Source organism: Muntiacus reevesi, chromosome 19 (assembly GCF_963930625.1).
Source record: "Muntiacus reevesi chromosome 19, mMunRee1.1, whole genome shotgun sequence".
NCBI classification, from domain to species: domain Eukaryota; kingdom Metazoa; phylum Chordata; class Mammalia; order Artiodactyla; family Cervidae; genus Muntiacus; species Muntiacus reevesi.
The window spans coordinates 15,569,147-15,586,717 of record NC_089267.1 but is presented as its reverse complement, the minus strand read 5'-3'; the positions used below and the strand labels follow the sequence as shown (position 1 = coordinate 15,586,717).

The 17,571-nt window shown below is 34.8% G+C and overlaps 1 non-coding gene across 1 annotated transcript; it reads right to left on the bottom strand.

The window, feature by feature from the left end:
* Positions 1–2,887: 2,887 nt before the first annotated feature.
* LOC136150983 (U6 spliceosomal RNA) lies at positions 2,888–2,994 on the bottom strand. Its single transcript, XR_010659971.1, has one exon. It is a non-coding gene; the product is annotated as a U6 spliceosomal RNA (small nuclear RNA).
* Positions 2,995–17,571: the final 14,577 nt, after the last annotated feature.

Sequence of the window (17,571 nt, the reverse complement as noted above, 5' to 3'; positions counted from 1 at the left end):
TACATTTCCAAATGACAAGTCAGAAATTATAAAACTTTTATAGACTTCACTTGATAAAATTACTTATATAAAATAAATGAGGACAAAGTAAAACATTTAAAACTTTTGAAATTCTAGGGCAGCAAATAACATTAAGCTTAATGCATTTGTTAGTAAGTCAGATAAAAGACAATAATTTATAATGATGATATGCTCACCCACTTAGATTCTTTCACCACAATTGTGTGCTGTAGAAATGGAAGGCACCAATGACTACTGACATCAACTTGGCCATTGTGTGTTTCTGCAGTGGGGACCATTCTGACAATGACTTTTGGTCTTGTTCAGTGGGAGGGACTGTCATGACGCTGCAGAAGGATGAATGCACAAGAAAAAAGTGATTCGACATCCAGCTCTAAAGAGGGAGTTAAGTAAAAACACTCTATATTTTAGCTAATCTCTTGAATTCATAAGTACATTTCAACGTTCTCAAATTGCAATGAAGTGAGACACTTTACAGAGGAGTTTTGTAAACAAAATGTAGTTAAATAAAGTAAAGTGCTGATTTTCACAGACCATAAAATTTTGCTCTATTGAAGTTGGTCAAATCACATTTGCTTCTATTTCCAAATGATTTCTCTTGATTATAAGGGAAACTTTTTTGTGGATACAAAATGAAAATTTAAATTATTTTGCAGTCATCACCTTTAATTTTGCCCTTCTGGCCTTACATAGCAATTAAATTTTTTTTAATGGTATCTCAGACAGATTTTGTAATTCTTCCATCTCTTTCAGTATTCAGTATTCATTTAACTTGCTGAGAGTTGGCCTTCCTCATTTAAATAGCAGTCTCATGTCTGGTTGAAATTCTTTCTACTCCTTCCCTGAAATCCCTCCCTGATCATAGCATCTTGGAATAGAGTGAGGAAGACAGGGTCTTCTGTCATGCTCCTGTTCCTTCTCTAATTTAATTTCTGAAGTTGAGACAGTGCTCAAGGTCAATTCCATGGAAATTAATTGGCTTAGAATCAGTTTACCAAAAACCAATTCTCCCAAAAATCAGTTTGCCAAAGAGTTAATTGAGTGAATAATCTATTTATTTCTTTAAACTGTATATATAATTTGTATAATTCATATTAAATGCTATTTCATAGATTTGAAGCTTTTATGAAGATTATTTGAATGACTTTCATTTTTTTATTCTTTTATATCATTTTAAACTTACCTATCATAAATTGCTTTGCAGATTTTTGGCTGCAGGGCACTCAGGAAGAGAGAGGGTAGTGCTGAAATTTGACCTGTTCTCTGTCTGGCCATGAGTGGGTGGGCCTGATTTCAATTGGAAGGAATGATTTTAAAAAAAAATTATTTATAAAATGGTGTGCTCTGTGGAGCAGTAGTAGGTGCTGCATCATTGAGAAGAAGGTGTGAGAAGGAGGATCCTATGTTGGGAGCAAGAAAAAGCATGAAAATACACCCTCACTAAGGTCTGCAAAAATAGGGGATAGACTGGTGGACAAGAAAAGCTTAATTGAGGAACCAAAGACAGTAGGAGATGAAATGAAGAAGATATTAAGAATGAGGGCCTAGTAGGGAGCCAACGAATTAGGAAGCACATGTTTCCTATCTAGTAGCATGTGTCTTCTTGTCTGGCCTGATGTGGACAGGTGATGGCCCACTTGTCCTGCTGAGAAAGAGGCTCATTCCTGTGAGCTGCTTTAAGCACTGTAGTTTCCTTTGGCTTCAAACTGGTTGCATCACATCACCCTTCTCTGGTGTGCAAACCTTTTTGGCAATACAAGGACTCCTGAAGCTCAATTCCAGAAAAATAAACGACCCAATCAAAAAATGGGCCAAAGAACTAAACAGACATTTCTCCAAAGAAGACATACAGATGGCTAACAAACACATGAAAAGATGCTCAACATCACTCATCATCAGAGAAATGCAAATCAAAACCACAATGAGGTACCATTACACGCCAGTCAGGATGGCTGCTATCCAAAAGTCTACAAGCAATAAATGCTGGAGAGGGTGTGGAGAAAAGGGAACCCTCTTACACTGTTGGTGGGAATGCAAACTAGTACAGCCACTATGGAAAACAGTGTGGAGATTTCTTAAAAAACTGGAAATAGAACTGCCATATGACCCAGCAATACCACTTCTAGGCATACACACTGAGGAATCCAGATCTGAAAGAGACACGTGCACCCCAATGTTCATCGCAGCACTGTTTATAATAGCCAGGACATGGAAGCAACCTAGATGCCCATCAGCAGATGAATGGATAAGGAAGCTGTGGTACATATACACCATGGAATATTACTCAGCCGTTAAAAAGAATTCATTTGAATCAGTTCTAATGAGATGGATGAAACTGGAGCCCATTATACAGAGTGAAGTAAGTCAGAAAGATAAAGAACATTACAGTATACTAACACATATATACGGAATTTAGATAGATGGTGGCGATAACCCTATATGCAAAACAGAAAAAGAGACACAGAAATACAGAACAGACTTTTGAACTCTGGGGGAGAACGTGAGGGTGGGATGTTTTGAAAGAACAGCATGTATATTATCTATGGTGAAACGGACCACCAGCCCAGGTGGGATACATGAGTCAGGTGCTCGGGCCTGGTGCACTGGGAGGACCCTGAGGAGTCGGGTGGGGAGGGAGGTGGGAGGGGGGATCGGGATGGGGAATACATGTAACTATATGGCTGATTCATGTCAATGTATGACAAAACCCACTGAAATGTTGTAAAGTGATTGGCCTCCAACTAATAAAATAATATTAAAAAAAAAAAAAAAAAAAAAAAAGAATAATGTAGATATGATGAAAAGTATTTAATTGGCTTTTGTTTTTTATTTTTTTTGTGAGGGATGCAGCTAGTTTATTGTCTTAAAAAATATGGAACACTTCACGAATTTGCGTGTCATCTTTGCGCAAGGGCCATGCTAATCTTCTCTGTATGGTTCAAATTTTAGTATATGTGCTGCCGAAGCAAGCACTTTATTGCCTTTTAAAATGAGCATTTAGTTACATTATCCACTGCTTTCTTTGGTTGGTAGTAGAGAGCATGTTGTGATGCTTATCCATTTTATTCATATGCTTATAAAATACATATACCCTTAATTTGTATGATGCTCCAGACAATAAGGGAAACAAAAATAACAACAAATAAATATAATTAGAACCATGAAGTCAAGAAACTAAGTTTTTAGGGGAAAATAAAAAAGGACCTTAACATGTACAGATAAAATACAGCAACAGTTAAACATGGGAGATGGCACATACATAATGAAGCAGGTAAATTTGACCTGGGTCTTGAAGAAAAGATAGAAATGGGAACCAGAAAAATAGAAAGAAGATGTATGAACATATTATCAAAACATTACCCTCTCTTCTAAAATACAATTGATAATAACTTCCAATTCTGAATTATTTTACTGAATTCTTGTGAAATCTTAAACCTGTATGTAGATTGACTTGGGCATTCTCAGTTATAACATAGAATTTTAAGAAAACAATCTCTCGATTCTACATTTTAGCCAAATTTTTGAGTACCTAATACTCTGTGCTTATCAGCAATAAAGACACTGTCCTTATTTTCAAGAATTCAGTTTAGTAATAAAGAAATATAGTAAGTGATTCATACTGCTCCATTCAACTTTTCAACTTGAATGAGAAAGCAGGCAACCTGTAATTAAGATTATTCTGTGTATGTCAGAAGGTATCTGCATTTTACCACCCATGGATTAGTTTTTTCCCAACTCTGGGTGATGAATACTTTCTTTTTAAGGGGCAGTTTTTAAATCATATCGCTCCTAAGAGCTCTGGGCTGGTATATAAATGGCTTCACTTCTTAAACCTGACAAAATATTAGCAACTTGTGTTCAGTGAATTCTCAGCAATGAATGTACAACCCATCTAGCACATTAATTTCATACCAGGAGTGATATAGAAAAATCTCTTTGTTGAAATAATTTTACCTGATGTGGAATGTATATATCCACAGAGTGAATAAGAAAATTAAACAACAGTTCTTGATTCTTTTAAATTAAGAAAGGGATATTTATAAATTATAATAAAAAAAGAATATGAAGAATTTTTAAAATTCAAAACATGTAAATTTGAAATGTTAAATACAAACAATGAAATAAAAACATTTTCTTCAAGTATGACAATGCGATTAGCTTTACTCTGAAATAAAATTCCATAAACCTATTTTTTTTAATAGCTAAGACATAAAAGGAAAATAAAAGGATCAAGACATCTTCATATTTCATCAGGAAGAAATAGAAATAGTAATTAATCATATAAAATTTTTATCAATAGCATATAAGTAAGTAACCCAAACTCTTAAGAGAAATTAAGCTTACTGCTGATTTTTTGTTTAAAATTCTTTTTATTTTCTAAAATTTCTAAAATGTACACATATTACTTTTATCATCCAAAAATAACATTTGTTACGAATAGTTGCAAGCAATCAATTTCCACATACCCAATTTTCTAAATGAACAATTTTGAAGACTTTGGAAGAACTTCATATACATTTTATTTTTCTTATTTTGTTGTTATGATTTTTTAAAACAAATTCCAGCCATCATTTAATGTTATCTCTATAAACTTCAGCATATACCTTCAAAGAGTATGAACAATTTCCTGTGTAAAGTGAATGGCTTTTTCATACATAACAAGATTAGCAAATTCCTTTATGTCAATTAATATTGAGCATGTAATAAATTCCTCATATTTTTAAAAAACTCTTTTTCATATTTATTTTGTCTAAATAAAAATTCCAAAAATTCATACGTACGTAAGTCACATTTGCTTATGAGGATCTTTTTCAATAAAGAGCAGTCCTCACTGACTGACTCTAAGTCACTGATTTGATTCAGAAACAAGTTCTTTCTAACTTCTGGGGCATTTCTATCTTTAACTTCCTCTCCATGGCTTATGCTAGTCATAATTACAGTCGTTTTTATGTCACCTTGACTATTAGTCTTTCTATAAATTTATGATTTCTTTTATTTCCTTGTTTTCATTTTAGAAGAAATTCCTTCAATCAAGGGTTTATTTCTGTTTTATTTTCTCTAACATATTTGCTGCTGCTGCTAAGTCGCGTCAGTCATGTCCGACTCTGTACGACCCCATAGACGGCAGCCCACCAGGCTTCCCCGGCACTGGGATTTGCCATTTCCTTCTCCAACGCGTGAAAGTGAAAAGTGAAAGTGAAGTCGCTCAGTTGTGTCCGACTTGTAACAACCCCATGGACTGCAGCCCACCAGGCTCATCCGTCCATAGGATTTTCCACGCAAGAGTACTGGAGTGGCTTGCCATTGCCTTCTCCATATTTAGAGGATTCTGATTCCCAATATCATTTCTTTCCAAATGAAAGAAATAAAAATGTTTTCTTTATAAAAAAGTGATGTTTGTTTTTTAGTTTGGGAGATGCAACCAGAGAATACTGAATTTGAAATATTTGTTCTGATAGTCCTGTTCTTTAAGATACACAGCTAGTGAGGAAAATCAGCACTCCAAATGGCTAAAAATTTTGTTTTAAAAATTTCTGTCTTGTTACTTTTGATTGATTAAAATCTTTTTTTTCCCCAAGACTGATTTTCTCTGTAATAATTTTAGAATATATATCTTGTGAATTTGATTACCTTTTGCCTATTTTTCCTTTGTGTCTTTTCCTTCAAATTTATTGTCTATGATTGATACTAGGAAGCATATGCCTATGATTAATAGTAGCTTAGCTAACATGCAAATGAGTATTAACCTGATTTTGTTTTTGAAGGATGAACCTCTTGCTAAATATTTTAAAGTATTAAATATGCCAGTATCTCACTTTCATATTCCAAAAATAACTAATAAAAACAAAGCAATTTATTGTCTGAGCTTTATACATTTTGAATATTGTTTTATTGTTATTGCTTGAAAAAAGTCTGATACAGATTTTTGCTTTTCCTCTGAACTTAAGTGAGTAAGAATCAACTCTGATTTCATCAGGATTTCCAACCTAGCTTCATCTTCTTTCCTCTAAAATCAAATTTGGCTCCTATGAAGAAAACAGGGCAGAATAAGGCAGATTCAGTAGCTTTTTATGACCATCCTGTCTCAGTCTCCTTAGAAATTGCACACCCATTTGTATATGTGTTTAACTTTGTTTGAACACATATTTGCTCTGTGTAACTATGTGGGATTATATTGTTTGGGAAACATACATAGTACAATTACAAAAAAATACAAAGTACTTCTTTCAGTTTTTTTTATCCTAAGAACAATTATCCACAGAGAGATACTCTTTTACTCCAGGATCATCATAAATTTTCCCAATCCCAGGCACAAAGGCCAATGGTTGTTGATCCATCTGCTGAAATAATTCATCACTTTATACCTTAGATTAATGAAGGTTTTTGCTTTTTATATATGAGGTGTTCAGTCACTCAGTCATGGTTGACTATTTGTGGCCCTATGGACTATAGACTACCCATGGAATTTTTAGGCAATAATACTGGGGTAGGGAGCTATTTCCTTTTCCAGGGAATCTTCTTGTTTCAGGGATCAAACCCAGGTCTCCTGCATTGGCAAGTGAATTCTTTACCACTATCACAACCTGGGAAGCTCTTCAAATATATGAGACTCAGGAAGAAACCACGAAAAGATCAACTGGAATTAAATTTTTTCTTCTATTTGAATCCAAAGACCAAATTTACATTCTTAATCCTGCTTTAACACAAAGACACATTGAGCAAATTCCTTTCCTTCCTTGGATTTTGGAACCTCTTTGCCCATGATTCTTCTTCCATGCAGCCAAAAGTACAACTTATTTATCAGTCTCAGCTAACCCCTGGTGCCTCCATGTGTCAACCTAAGGGACAGTCTTGGAAGAATGAAGAGTTATTTAAAAGACAAGAATATTAGAAATGTTCAGATGCAAATTGTTTATCTAAAGTTATTTGTTATTAGTGTTTTTTAAAATTCACCCACCTATTCAAGTTTTCTTTTTATTGCTTATCTCTTTACCTAAATTGTCTTAGAGGAATCTGTCAGCATCTTCATCTTTGGATTGTAAATTCCCAAGAGATAGATTATGTCTATCTAACTTTGTGTGCACAGCAACTAATAAAGCATGTTATGAAGACAGATTTGCAATGTGTTTTGATAGTGATAAATTTTACTAAGTCCATTTTAATATCTCATTCCAGTTACTTTTAAAAGGGAAACATCATTATCAGTATACCACACAATTAACTCTAATGCATTTGAAAAGAAAACCAAGATATGAAATGTTTTTCAAGTTTATTTCTGACTTAGGTGAACTGTGTTAATTTTGCAGCAAAACTTTTTTTTATGAGATATAATCTAAATGCCATTGAGTAGACAGTAATTTAAACATATTTATGAAGATTAGACTTCTACTATTATCCAGTTAATGATCCAATTATTTCATCATGGAAATAGCTTAATTTAGTCTTTATTCATTTAAAATTTTGACTCAAAGCTATTGCACGTTTTTATGGGCTGATACGAATAATTATGTGACTCTCAAGTGATCAGCATGCTGCTGATATTCTCAGTTTATTTTAAGGTTACAGTTGTAAACAGAAATGGATCAAAAGAACTCACTTATAACACAAATAGAGACACATCACAAAATTATTATGTGAAATCAGTGTTGTAAATTATACTCTGATGAATTTAGGAACCCATTTTCTGCCAAATTTGCAAAGGGATTTTTATTTTAGAGAATTTTTTTAAACCAACAGCATAGTATAATCACAAAAAATAATTTTTGGATCTAATTTTTTAACACCAAATCCTCATAGCCTATGCTTAACTTATTTGAGCTTCAGAAAAATGTCTACCACAAATTTTTTCAAAAAAAGGACTCATCTATTAGAGTTTCGCAATACACATTTCCAGGAGGTATTGTTCATCTTTTGGATGGAGATGAACTAAGAAAAAACTCCAGAGTTCTTTCATAATCTAAGTCCTTCAGTGTCACAAAAAACATAATTTTTTTTCTAATTTCAATATAAAAGCACAGTCCAAAGGGGATTAAATCATTTTGAATAATCTAGAGTTGCTCCTGTTTATTAGTTCAGTTAATTTAGAAGTGAAAACAGTGTATAGAATATTCCAAAATCAGGTTCTCTTATCATTTTGTAAATCAAAGTTGAAGCTTCTGAAACTCTGAAGGTTAAGCTCCTGGGTTGCCTTTTTGATCTCTCCAAGTGCTGATCCCCTCACCACAACCTTAGTATTCCTCACCACACCCTCCTGAATAAGTTGTTAAAGTAAGAAAAAACTAAAGATAATAGCTCTTGATTAAGGTGTGAAAGCCATTTTCAATTTACCATCGTCTTTGCTTTTTTTTTTCATTTATTTTTATTAGTTGGAGGCTAATTACTTTACAATATTGTAGTGGGTTTTGTCATACATTGACATGAATCAGCCATGGAGTTACACGTATTCCCCATCCCGATCCCCCCTCCCACCTCCCTCTCCACCCGATTCCTCTGGGTCTTCCCAGTGCACCAGGCCCGAGCACTTGTCTCATGCATCCAGCGTGGGCTGGTGATCTCTTTCATCATAGATAATATACATGTTTTGATGCTGTTCTCTCAAAACATCCCACCCTTGCCTTCTCCCACAGAGTCCAAAAGTCTGTTCTGTACATCTGTGTCTCTTTTTCTGTTTTGCATATAGGGTTATCGTTACCATTTTCTAAATTCCATATATATGCGTTAGTATACTGTATTGGTCTTTGTCTTTCTGGCTTACTTCACTCTGTATAATGGGCTCCAGTTTCATCCATCTCATTAGAACTGATTCAAATGAATTCTTTTTAACAGCTGAGTAATATTCCATGGTGTATATGTACCACAGCTCCCTTATCCATTCGTCTGCTGATGGGCATCTAGGTTGCTTCCATGTCCTGGCTGTTATAAACAGTGCTGCGATGAACATTGGGGTGCACGTGTCTCTTTCAGATCTGGATTCCTCAGTGTGTATGTCCAGAAGTGGTATTGCTGGGTCATATGGCAGTTCTATTTTCAGTTTTTTAAGAAATCTCCACACTGTCTTCCATAGTGGCTGTACTAGTTTGTATTCCCACCAACAGTGTAAGAGGGTTCCCTTTTCTCCACACCCTCTCCAGCATTTATTGCTTGTAGACTTTTGGATAGCCTTTGCTCTTAAAGATGGAAAAACCTGTTATGAAGTCTTCATGTTATAAAATTTGAATTCCCTTGAAAAAAATAAATAGATAAAGTAGTTAGGCACTTAGGTACCCTGAGAAGGCTACATTTCCCCCTAATGTAGTGCTAATTGCTCAGCTGTTCCTTGTAAGACCATGGGGACTGTAGCCTGCCAAACTGTTCTGTCCATGGAACTCTCCAGGCAGGAATCCTGGAGTGGGTTGCCGTTCTCTTCTCCAGGGAATCATCCCAACCCAGGTCTCCTGCATTAAGAGATGGATTCTTTACCATCTGAGTCACCAGGGAAACCCACCATGGCTTTTTCTGGTCCTTTTCTTGGAATGCTTTATTTTCTTTTCTCAGGACTGATTTCTTACACCTCTTGCAAGTTTTCCTTTCAAATCTTATCTTTAACTTGAGGATATCCTTGATCAGTCTTGTTCACAATTCCCTAAAATTATTCCATAACACATTTATTTGACAACTGCAAAGAAAATGCCCTGTGACAATCTCATTTTTTTACTTATCTTTTATATTAGTGATAAGCTTTGCATGTTGCAAAACTTTTCTGTAGAAGGTAGTCAGTGAATTAGAATTCTATGTATTCCTTTCATTGCCAAGGAGAGTACAAAAAGAGTAGGTATGATGAAAGAACAAAGGAAGAAGGTGAACAAAGGGAATGACCTTCAGAGTACTCTCAAACTGAGTTAACATTGTGTAACTGTACAAAATTGTTTCATTTGGGTAACACCAGATGTGAACTTCAATAACAGGAGTAAAAGAACTTGTCCACTGATGCTGGGAAAGCAGAACTCTTGTGCATGTAACAATAGTTGATTAAATACTATGAAGAATGTGGTTTGCTACTGGACACAACTGTGTCTTTGATGGATTAGAACTAGTCATATGGCCAGAAATCTTGGCCACAAACACACTTTTGTAAATTGGGCAAATAACTTAAAATAACATTTCTTTTATAAGGAGAGGCTGAATGAAAAAAAAAGAATAGAGTAGTCACAATTGACTATTTGAGAATTCAGATTCAGCATATCATTTAACTGGCAAGCACTATCTACATTCTTTTTTCCCTATTAGAAATGAACATTCCTATAACTGAGTTTGATGGACAAGGAAGTTACAGAGAAATATATATATGTATTTTTTATTGAGAGGTAGAGGCTTGCCAGTTTAGGGTTTGTTTGCTTGTTTACATTGCTTGCTTATTTTAACTAAAATATTATATGCATATATGTATACACACCCAAAACAGACAAAATTGAAATGGCTACAAGAAAAAAAAACATAAAAAGTTTTTGAAATGTTTTTGTTCTGTAGTTATATTTATATATGTATTTATTATAATATTATATATGCATATATTTATAATACTAGAACACAGGAGAAATAACAATAAAGAATATATATATTAATATATTTGTATATATATACACACATACATGTTATTGTAAATTAACCTTATTTCTGAAGTCCTTCTCTTGGTTGTTTTAAGGGTTTCTTTGAATACTATAAAATCTTTTCCTAAGTTTTTTTTTAAGTCTTATTGAATTCATCACAACAATGCTTTTGTCCTATGGTTTTTATTTGGGGAAAGGTGGGGTGTTTTGACCATGATTTATGTGGAATCTCGGCTCCCTGACACGGGATCGAACCTGCACCCCCTGCACCAGAAGGCAAAGTCCCAACCACTGGACCACCAGGGATGCCCCAGGGTCCTTCTTTTACAACTTTACCTCCACTTAGAGCTGCTATGTCCCTCAGAGCCCTGTGTGGCTGAAGAAGGTTCCTTTCTTACTGCTTCTATTTTTTCTTATATACCTTGTAGAGATATATTAGATTTCTCCTTAGTTAAAAGAAAGAAAATGTAGTAACATTTCATGGGAAAACTGATTATTTTCTTCAATAGCTTTCATATTTTGCAAAGAAGGACTAACTGAATTTTGTCTCAGGGCTGGTAACTTTGGGAAAGTCCTTGTATTTTTCAAACTGAGGTTAGCAAACATATTTTCAGTCTCTTCAAGCTACATGAAAGTGAAAGTAAAAGTGTTAGTCGCTCTGTCTTGTCTGACTCTTTGCGACCCATGGACTATAGCCCACCAGGCTCCTCTGTCCATGAGATTTCCCAGACTATAATACTGGAATGGGTTGCCATTTCCTTCTCCAGGGGGTCTTTCCAATCCAGGAATCGAACCCAGGTCTCCTGCATTACAGGAAGATTCTTTACCATCTGAGCTACTAGGAAATAGCCTATGTACAAGAATTTTTAAATACTGAATTGTATTTTATTTTATTTTCAGTAATAGTGTATAAAAGAAAAAAGAAACTGAAAATAATCTGAAGTGTTTCATAACCCACTTTTCATTGGCTGTTAAATTACCATGACACAGCAACAAAAGGAATTAAAAGCAAATTTCATTTTTTATTGGCATGTTTAGAGGACACCAATATCAATCCAACTTATATTTCAAAATAATGCTCCATGGAAAGGCTCGCTCCCATTCCTCTACCTTCCAGTATTGCTTACACCTCTCAGCCTCTCTCAAAATTGAAGTTCTCTTATTAATCCTCACCTAAGCCCCTACACATATTATGGACCTTTTCATTTTCTCCCCTTTCTTTCCCCCTTTTCTTTCTTTCTCATTTTTTATTTTTTTCTCAGGCAACTGAATATCCTCTTCCTCTTTTTAGTATTTCTTGCCCACATCTCAACTATAACCAAAGATAACTTTAATATAATTAAGTAAAAATTAAATAAAATCTGTAGAAGAGCCAATAAGCAGAGAAGGTGAAATGCCTAGGTGGTAAGAAAGAGAAGAAGCATGAAAAATAACTTTTGTGACTCAAGCATATTCCAACATCATTAGGCCAAATAATATTTGAGTTACAGTATCACTTGTATGTGATTACTGTAATTGCAGTAATTAAATGATAATTGCATTTAAAATTACATGTTTAAATATCTCAGACTAAAGACTGAAGTTCTCAAGAAGTCCACAGTAATTTTTCAATAGCCCCCAAATATTTACATTTGCAAATAAGTATTCTGAGTTGAAAGTGGGTTGAACTCTCTAAGATGGGGTAGATTGTTGGATAGATTTGCACAGTCTATGTGAGATAGAAGCTTATGAGAATAAAAGTGAATAAAAAAGTGAAAAGTTCAGGTGTCACTGGGCCTACAATGCCAAATATAAATACTTGGCCAAGTAAAATAGAAATAATAAGAGAAGTGCCAAGTGTGTCCTCTTGGAAGAAGGAACAATTTCTACAGCCTTTCAAGCTGACTGCCTTGGACAAACAGATATGGAAATTCATTTAATTAAGGGAGCCAATTTAATAAACATTTAAAAAATATGTATAATATGTATCTATACCTCAATAGACACTTATATTAAAGTTTTTAAAATATTTTATTGGAATAAAATATGTACAGAAAAGAACACACAGCTTAATTGGCAGTTTAATAAATTATCATAATGAACACAGCCATGTAACCATAAACAGATAAGGGAACTGCAATGAGATACCATGCAGCACACCCCAGGATGGCTATGAATAAAAAAGGAGAAAAAAGAAAAGAAAATTAAAAAATATTGCCAAGAATGTAGAGAAATTGGTACCCTGATACATTGCTGGTGAGAGTGTCAAATGGTACAATCATTGTAGATGATGGCTTGGCATCTCCTCAAAAAGTTAAACACAGAATTACCATGTGATCCAGAATTTCTATTCCACACCTATACCATCCAATTGAAAACAGATACTCAGATACTTCAAATAATCATAGCAGCAGTATTCACAATAGCCAAAAATACGACTGTCCACCATGGACCAATGGGTAAACAAATTGCACTTTTTACATATATGAAAAATTGAATATTAATTAGTCATGAAAATGAATGAAGTACCAAATGCATGTTACAAAATGTATGAACCTCAAAAATGTACTAAGTGTAAGAAGTTAGACACAAAAATATGATTCTATTCATAGGAAATATTCAGAATAGGTAGATCCATAAAAAAAGAAAGCAGATTGGTGGTTACCAGGGCTTTTAGGAGGCGAGGAAATGAAGTAGGAGTGCTTAACAAGGATGAGATTTTTGTTATTGAACCAAACTTAGATTACTTACCCAAAGCACAGCAAAACCAATCTATTGACACCTGAAATGAAGGAAAATACAAGTTTATTGCAAGGCATCCAACACAGGGCTAAGTAAGAAGAAAGAGCAGCTTATGCTTAAAAGTCTCCAATATCCTAATGAGTTTGGGGAAAGGCTTTTTAGAATCAAGGTATGGAATAGGATTTCAGAGTGCCTGATCAGCTTATGCATGTTTCTTCTGACTGGTTTGTGATGAGGCATCAATGTGGTATTTCAGGAGTTAACAACATCAATCTTCCAAAATGTTTGAGATCTATGTGCCTGCAGTCATCATGCAGTTAACTTTTTCCACCGGGCAAGGGTTAAGTATCTATAAAACAACTCAAAGATACAGTCAAAATATTATCTATGGCCCTTGAGGATGAAATAAAGGTGCTTGAATTTGTTTTATTTATTTTATCTTACTTGACTATTTTCCTTTGCTTCTGCATTTTCTCACATCTCTAATTAAATTTGCTCTTTGGAACTCAGAGAAGGCCTAGAAGACTATAGCTTTCCACAAGCAAAAGACAGACAGGGGATAAGGGAGTCTAGCCCTGGGACAGCCCTACAGGTCCTTCTTGGTTTCATCTTCTTTCAGATGATAAAAATGTTTAGAATTTGATAGAGGTCGTCATTTCACAACTTTGTGAGTGTACTAAATTTCACTGGATTGTATACTTTAAAGTGCTTAATTTTATATTATGTAAATTTCACTTACTTTATGGTAATATATTAAAAATATCCAAAGATTTTTTTAATAAAGTATCAGATTAGAAAAATAAAAAAAAGTTTGATAATGCACAAATTTTGACTAAACTGTGAAAAAAGTCATCTGTTTACATTGCAACAAGACATGCAAATTAGCACAAATATTAAGGAGGGCAAAACTTTTAAATATAGAGTTTCCAATTACCTATAATCACAATATTATGTATAGTAAGAAGATAAAGAATAATTCAAATGATTAAATAAAGTATGAAATAGTCATATGTTGGAATGCTGTACAATGTTGCTATTAATATGAAAAGAACAACAAACTCTATATGATATGTGATACTAGATATATTACTATGTATAAAATAATCATGATTCAGGTGTATTTGGTATAAGAAGGAAAATTGGATTCTATATTTGTGTATATTTTTGTATACATGTAACAACAGCAAAAGCTTTAGCAGAAAATAATGGAAGCTAGCAGTAAGAAAAATGTTTATATGTCATCTTCACTTCCTCCCTTCCCTAAATTCTCAAGTCCATTCCAACCTGGATTCTGTTATTTCCTAACACTTAATTGAATCTTCTTGTCAAATATACTCTATTTGAAAAAAATCCTCATATACTTCTCTGCCTGCATCCTTCAAGAGCTCTGTGTCAGCAACTCTTGACAAGGTAGGAGGGTCTTCTCTCCTGAAAGTCTCCCAACATCAAAGACACCACCCTATTCTGATGTACTTATTGGCTTGTTTTTCCTCTTTGCCTCAACCTCAAATGATTGGATTCCTCAAAGTTGAGTCTTAAGTTTCCTACTCTTTCCAGGTAGAATATTAGACCCTAGGAAATCTTATCTACCCACAAGAATGAGATATAAATAGCATTAGTTCAGCATGGGTTCCCTGTATTTTCTGTTTCACAAGTTCTGGGTTCCTATGTCCAACCAGGAACTCAACATCTACTTTTAAAAATTAACCTTCTCTCTCTCTAAGAACATTTAAGTTCTACTCTCAGTAAATTACACAATTTCAATTATACAATGCAGTGCTGTCAATGATACACCGTGTTATACCTTATATCTTCAGACCTCATTCAACTCATAAGTTTCATACCATTTTTACCAACTTATTCCTATTTCTACTGGCAGCCACTTTTCCTGTCCCTTTTTCTATGAACACCTACTCTTAGCTATCATATAAATATCTCAAATTTAGCATGTCAAAACGGTACCTCTGGTTTTCCCCTATACCTTCCTCCCTCAGTATTTTCCACTTTAGTAAAAAGCACTGCATCTACTTTGGTGTATTAGGAAAAGAAAACATAGAAATCATCTTATTCCTCTCTAACTCCTTCTCAGGTCTTTTCTAATATACCTCTAAAATAGACCTGGGTTCTCTTTTTTTCCATTTTCAATCCCCCCACCCATCTCTCCCCTCAGCAAGCACAAAAGTACTGTCTTGAATTTCAGTACTTCTTTTTTGCTTCTTCCAAGTCATTCTCCACAAAGCAGCCAGTGTAATATTTTAAAGGTATAAATTGTATCATGCCACTGGCTCACTTAAAATATTTAGTTAATTGGCTCCTAATTGCATTGAGAGTAAAACACACATTTCTCATCATCCTGCTAAGCATGGCATGATCTGACCATAATCAGGCTAACCCCTGGTTTTCTGTACCTTGACAAATTTGTTTTTAGTCCCATTGGCTTCTTTCACTTTTTTAGATCTGTCAATTTTACTTTGACTTATTTCCATTTCTTTGGAATGGGAATGTGTGTGTTTCTGTCCCTTTGTATGGCTGTCTCCTTCTCCTGCTTCACTTCTGGGCTTAATGATCTTCCCAGAGACTTCCTCTGAACATGCCTGCATGGAAGTAATGCATTCTTCCTCCCACATCATTCCATATACAACTGACCTGCCAATTTCATTTATTACAACTCCAAATCTATATTCATTTGTATATTGTTATTCTTTCTCCAGTATTGGACTGTAAGTACCAAAGATTTTTAACCTGTCTTTTACAGCATGCCTTTTAGACATTCTCCAAGAAATACCAGTAAATACAGGAAATTAGAAGGCAGATAAATAAGGAAAAATCAGGGTATCTCATGTCTAGGACTGCTTCTACTACATATTGTTTTCCTGATAACTATTCTAGCTCAGTGAATCATTTGTTATTGAATTATTACGCATCTGGAACTCAGTGAGGAACTGGGGAATAAGCGGTGAACAACAGTTTATAGCCTTATTCAGATAACTGAGAAGTAAAAAGTCAAATCAGATCATGTGTGCCCCAGTAAGAGTCAGTGTATAGTGATATTTGGAGCCTATTTCTTCACTTCCTTGAACTGGGTGAGCCATGCATCCAGTTCCAGACAGAAGCTCTTAACTGATCTGGCAGCTTGTGCTTCAGAAACTGATTGTTATGTAGTGAGGCAATCCTCATGGAGAATCCACATTTAAGTGCTCCAGTCCAAGGCCAGGCCATGTGAATAAGCTCTCTTGGAACTCTTGGTTTGAGCCAAGCCTTCAGATGACTCAGATCCCAACCATCTGTCTGGTTGTGACTGCAGGCGAGATCCCAAAGGAGAATGCCCAGTTGAAACAAGCCAACTCAGAAATCTGGAAGAAACAATAATGACTGTTGTAAGCCACGAAGTTTTAAGTTGTTTTTTTAAAACAGCAAAGGATAGCGTCAACAGTGACTACGGGGATGTCTCTGAGACATTGCAGGTTTAATTCCAACTAGGGCAATAAAGCAAATATTGCAATAAATTGAGTCACACAGAATTTTTTTGGGGGGTTTCAGTGTATTTATAAGCTATGTTTACATTATACTGTAGCCTACTATGTGTACTATAACACTATTTTAAAAACATACATATTTTAATTAAAATACTTCACAACTAATAATGCTAATCATCATTTGAGCAAGTCATGTTGTTCAATCACTCAGTCATGTTCGACTCTTTACAACCCCGTGGACTGCAGCACAACAGGCTTCCCTGTCCTTAACCATCTCTTGGCGCTTGCTCAAACTCATATCCATTGAGTCGGTGATGCCATCCAACTATCTCATGCTCTGTCATTCCCTTCTCTTCCTGCCTTCAACTTTCCCAGCATTCAAGGTCTTTTCTAATGTGTCAGCTCTTTGCATCAGTGGCCAAAGTATTGGAGTTTCAGCTTCAGCATCAGTCCTTCCAATGAATATTCAGGACTGATTTCCTTTAGGATTGGTTGGTTTTATCTCCTTGCTGTCCAAGGGACTCTCAAGAGTCTTCTCCAACACCACAGTTCAAAAGCATCAATTCTTCAGCACGCAGACTTCTTTATCTTCTAACTCTCACACCCATGCATGACTACAGGAAAAACCATAAATTTGATTAGATGGATCTTTGTTGGCATTTTTATTATGCTTTTTATTTTGCTGTCTATGTTGGTCATAGCTTTACTTCCAAGGAGCATCTTTTAATTTCATGGCTGCAGTCACTATCTGAAGTGATTTTGGAGCC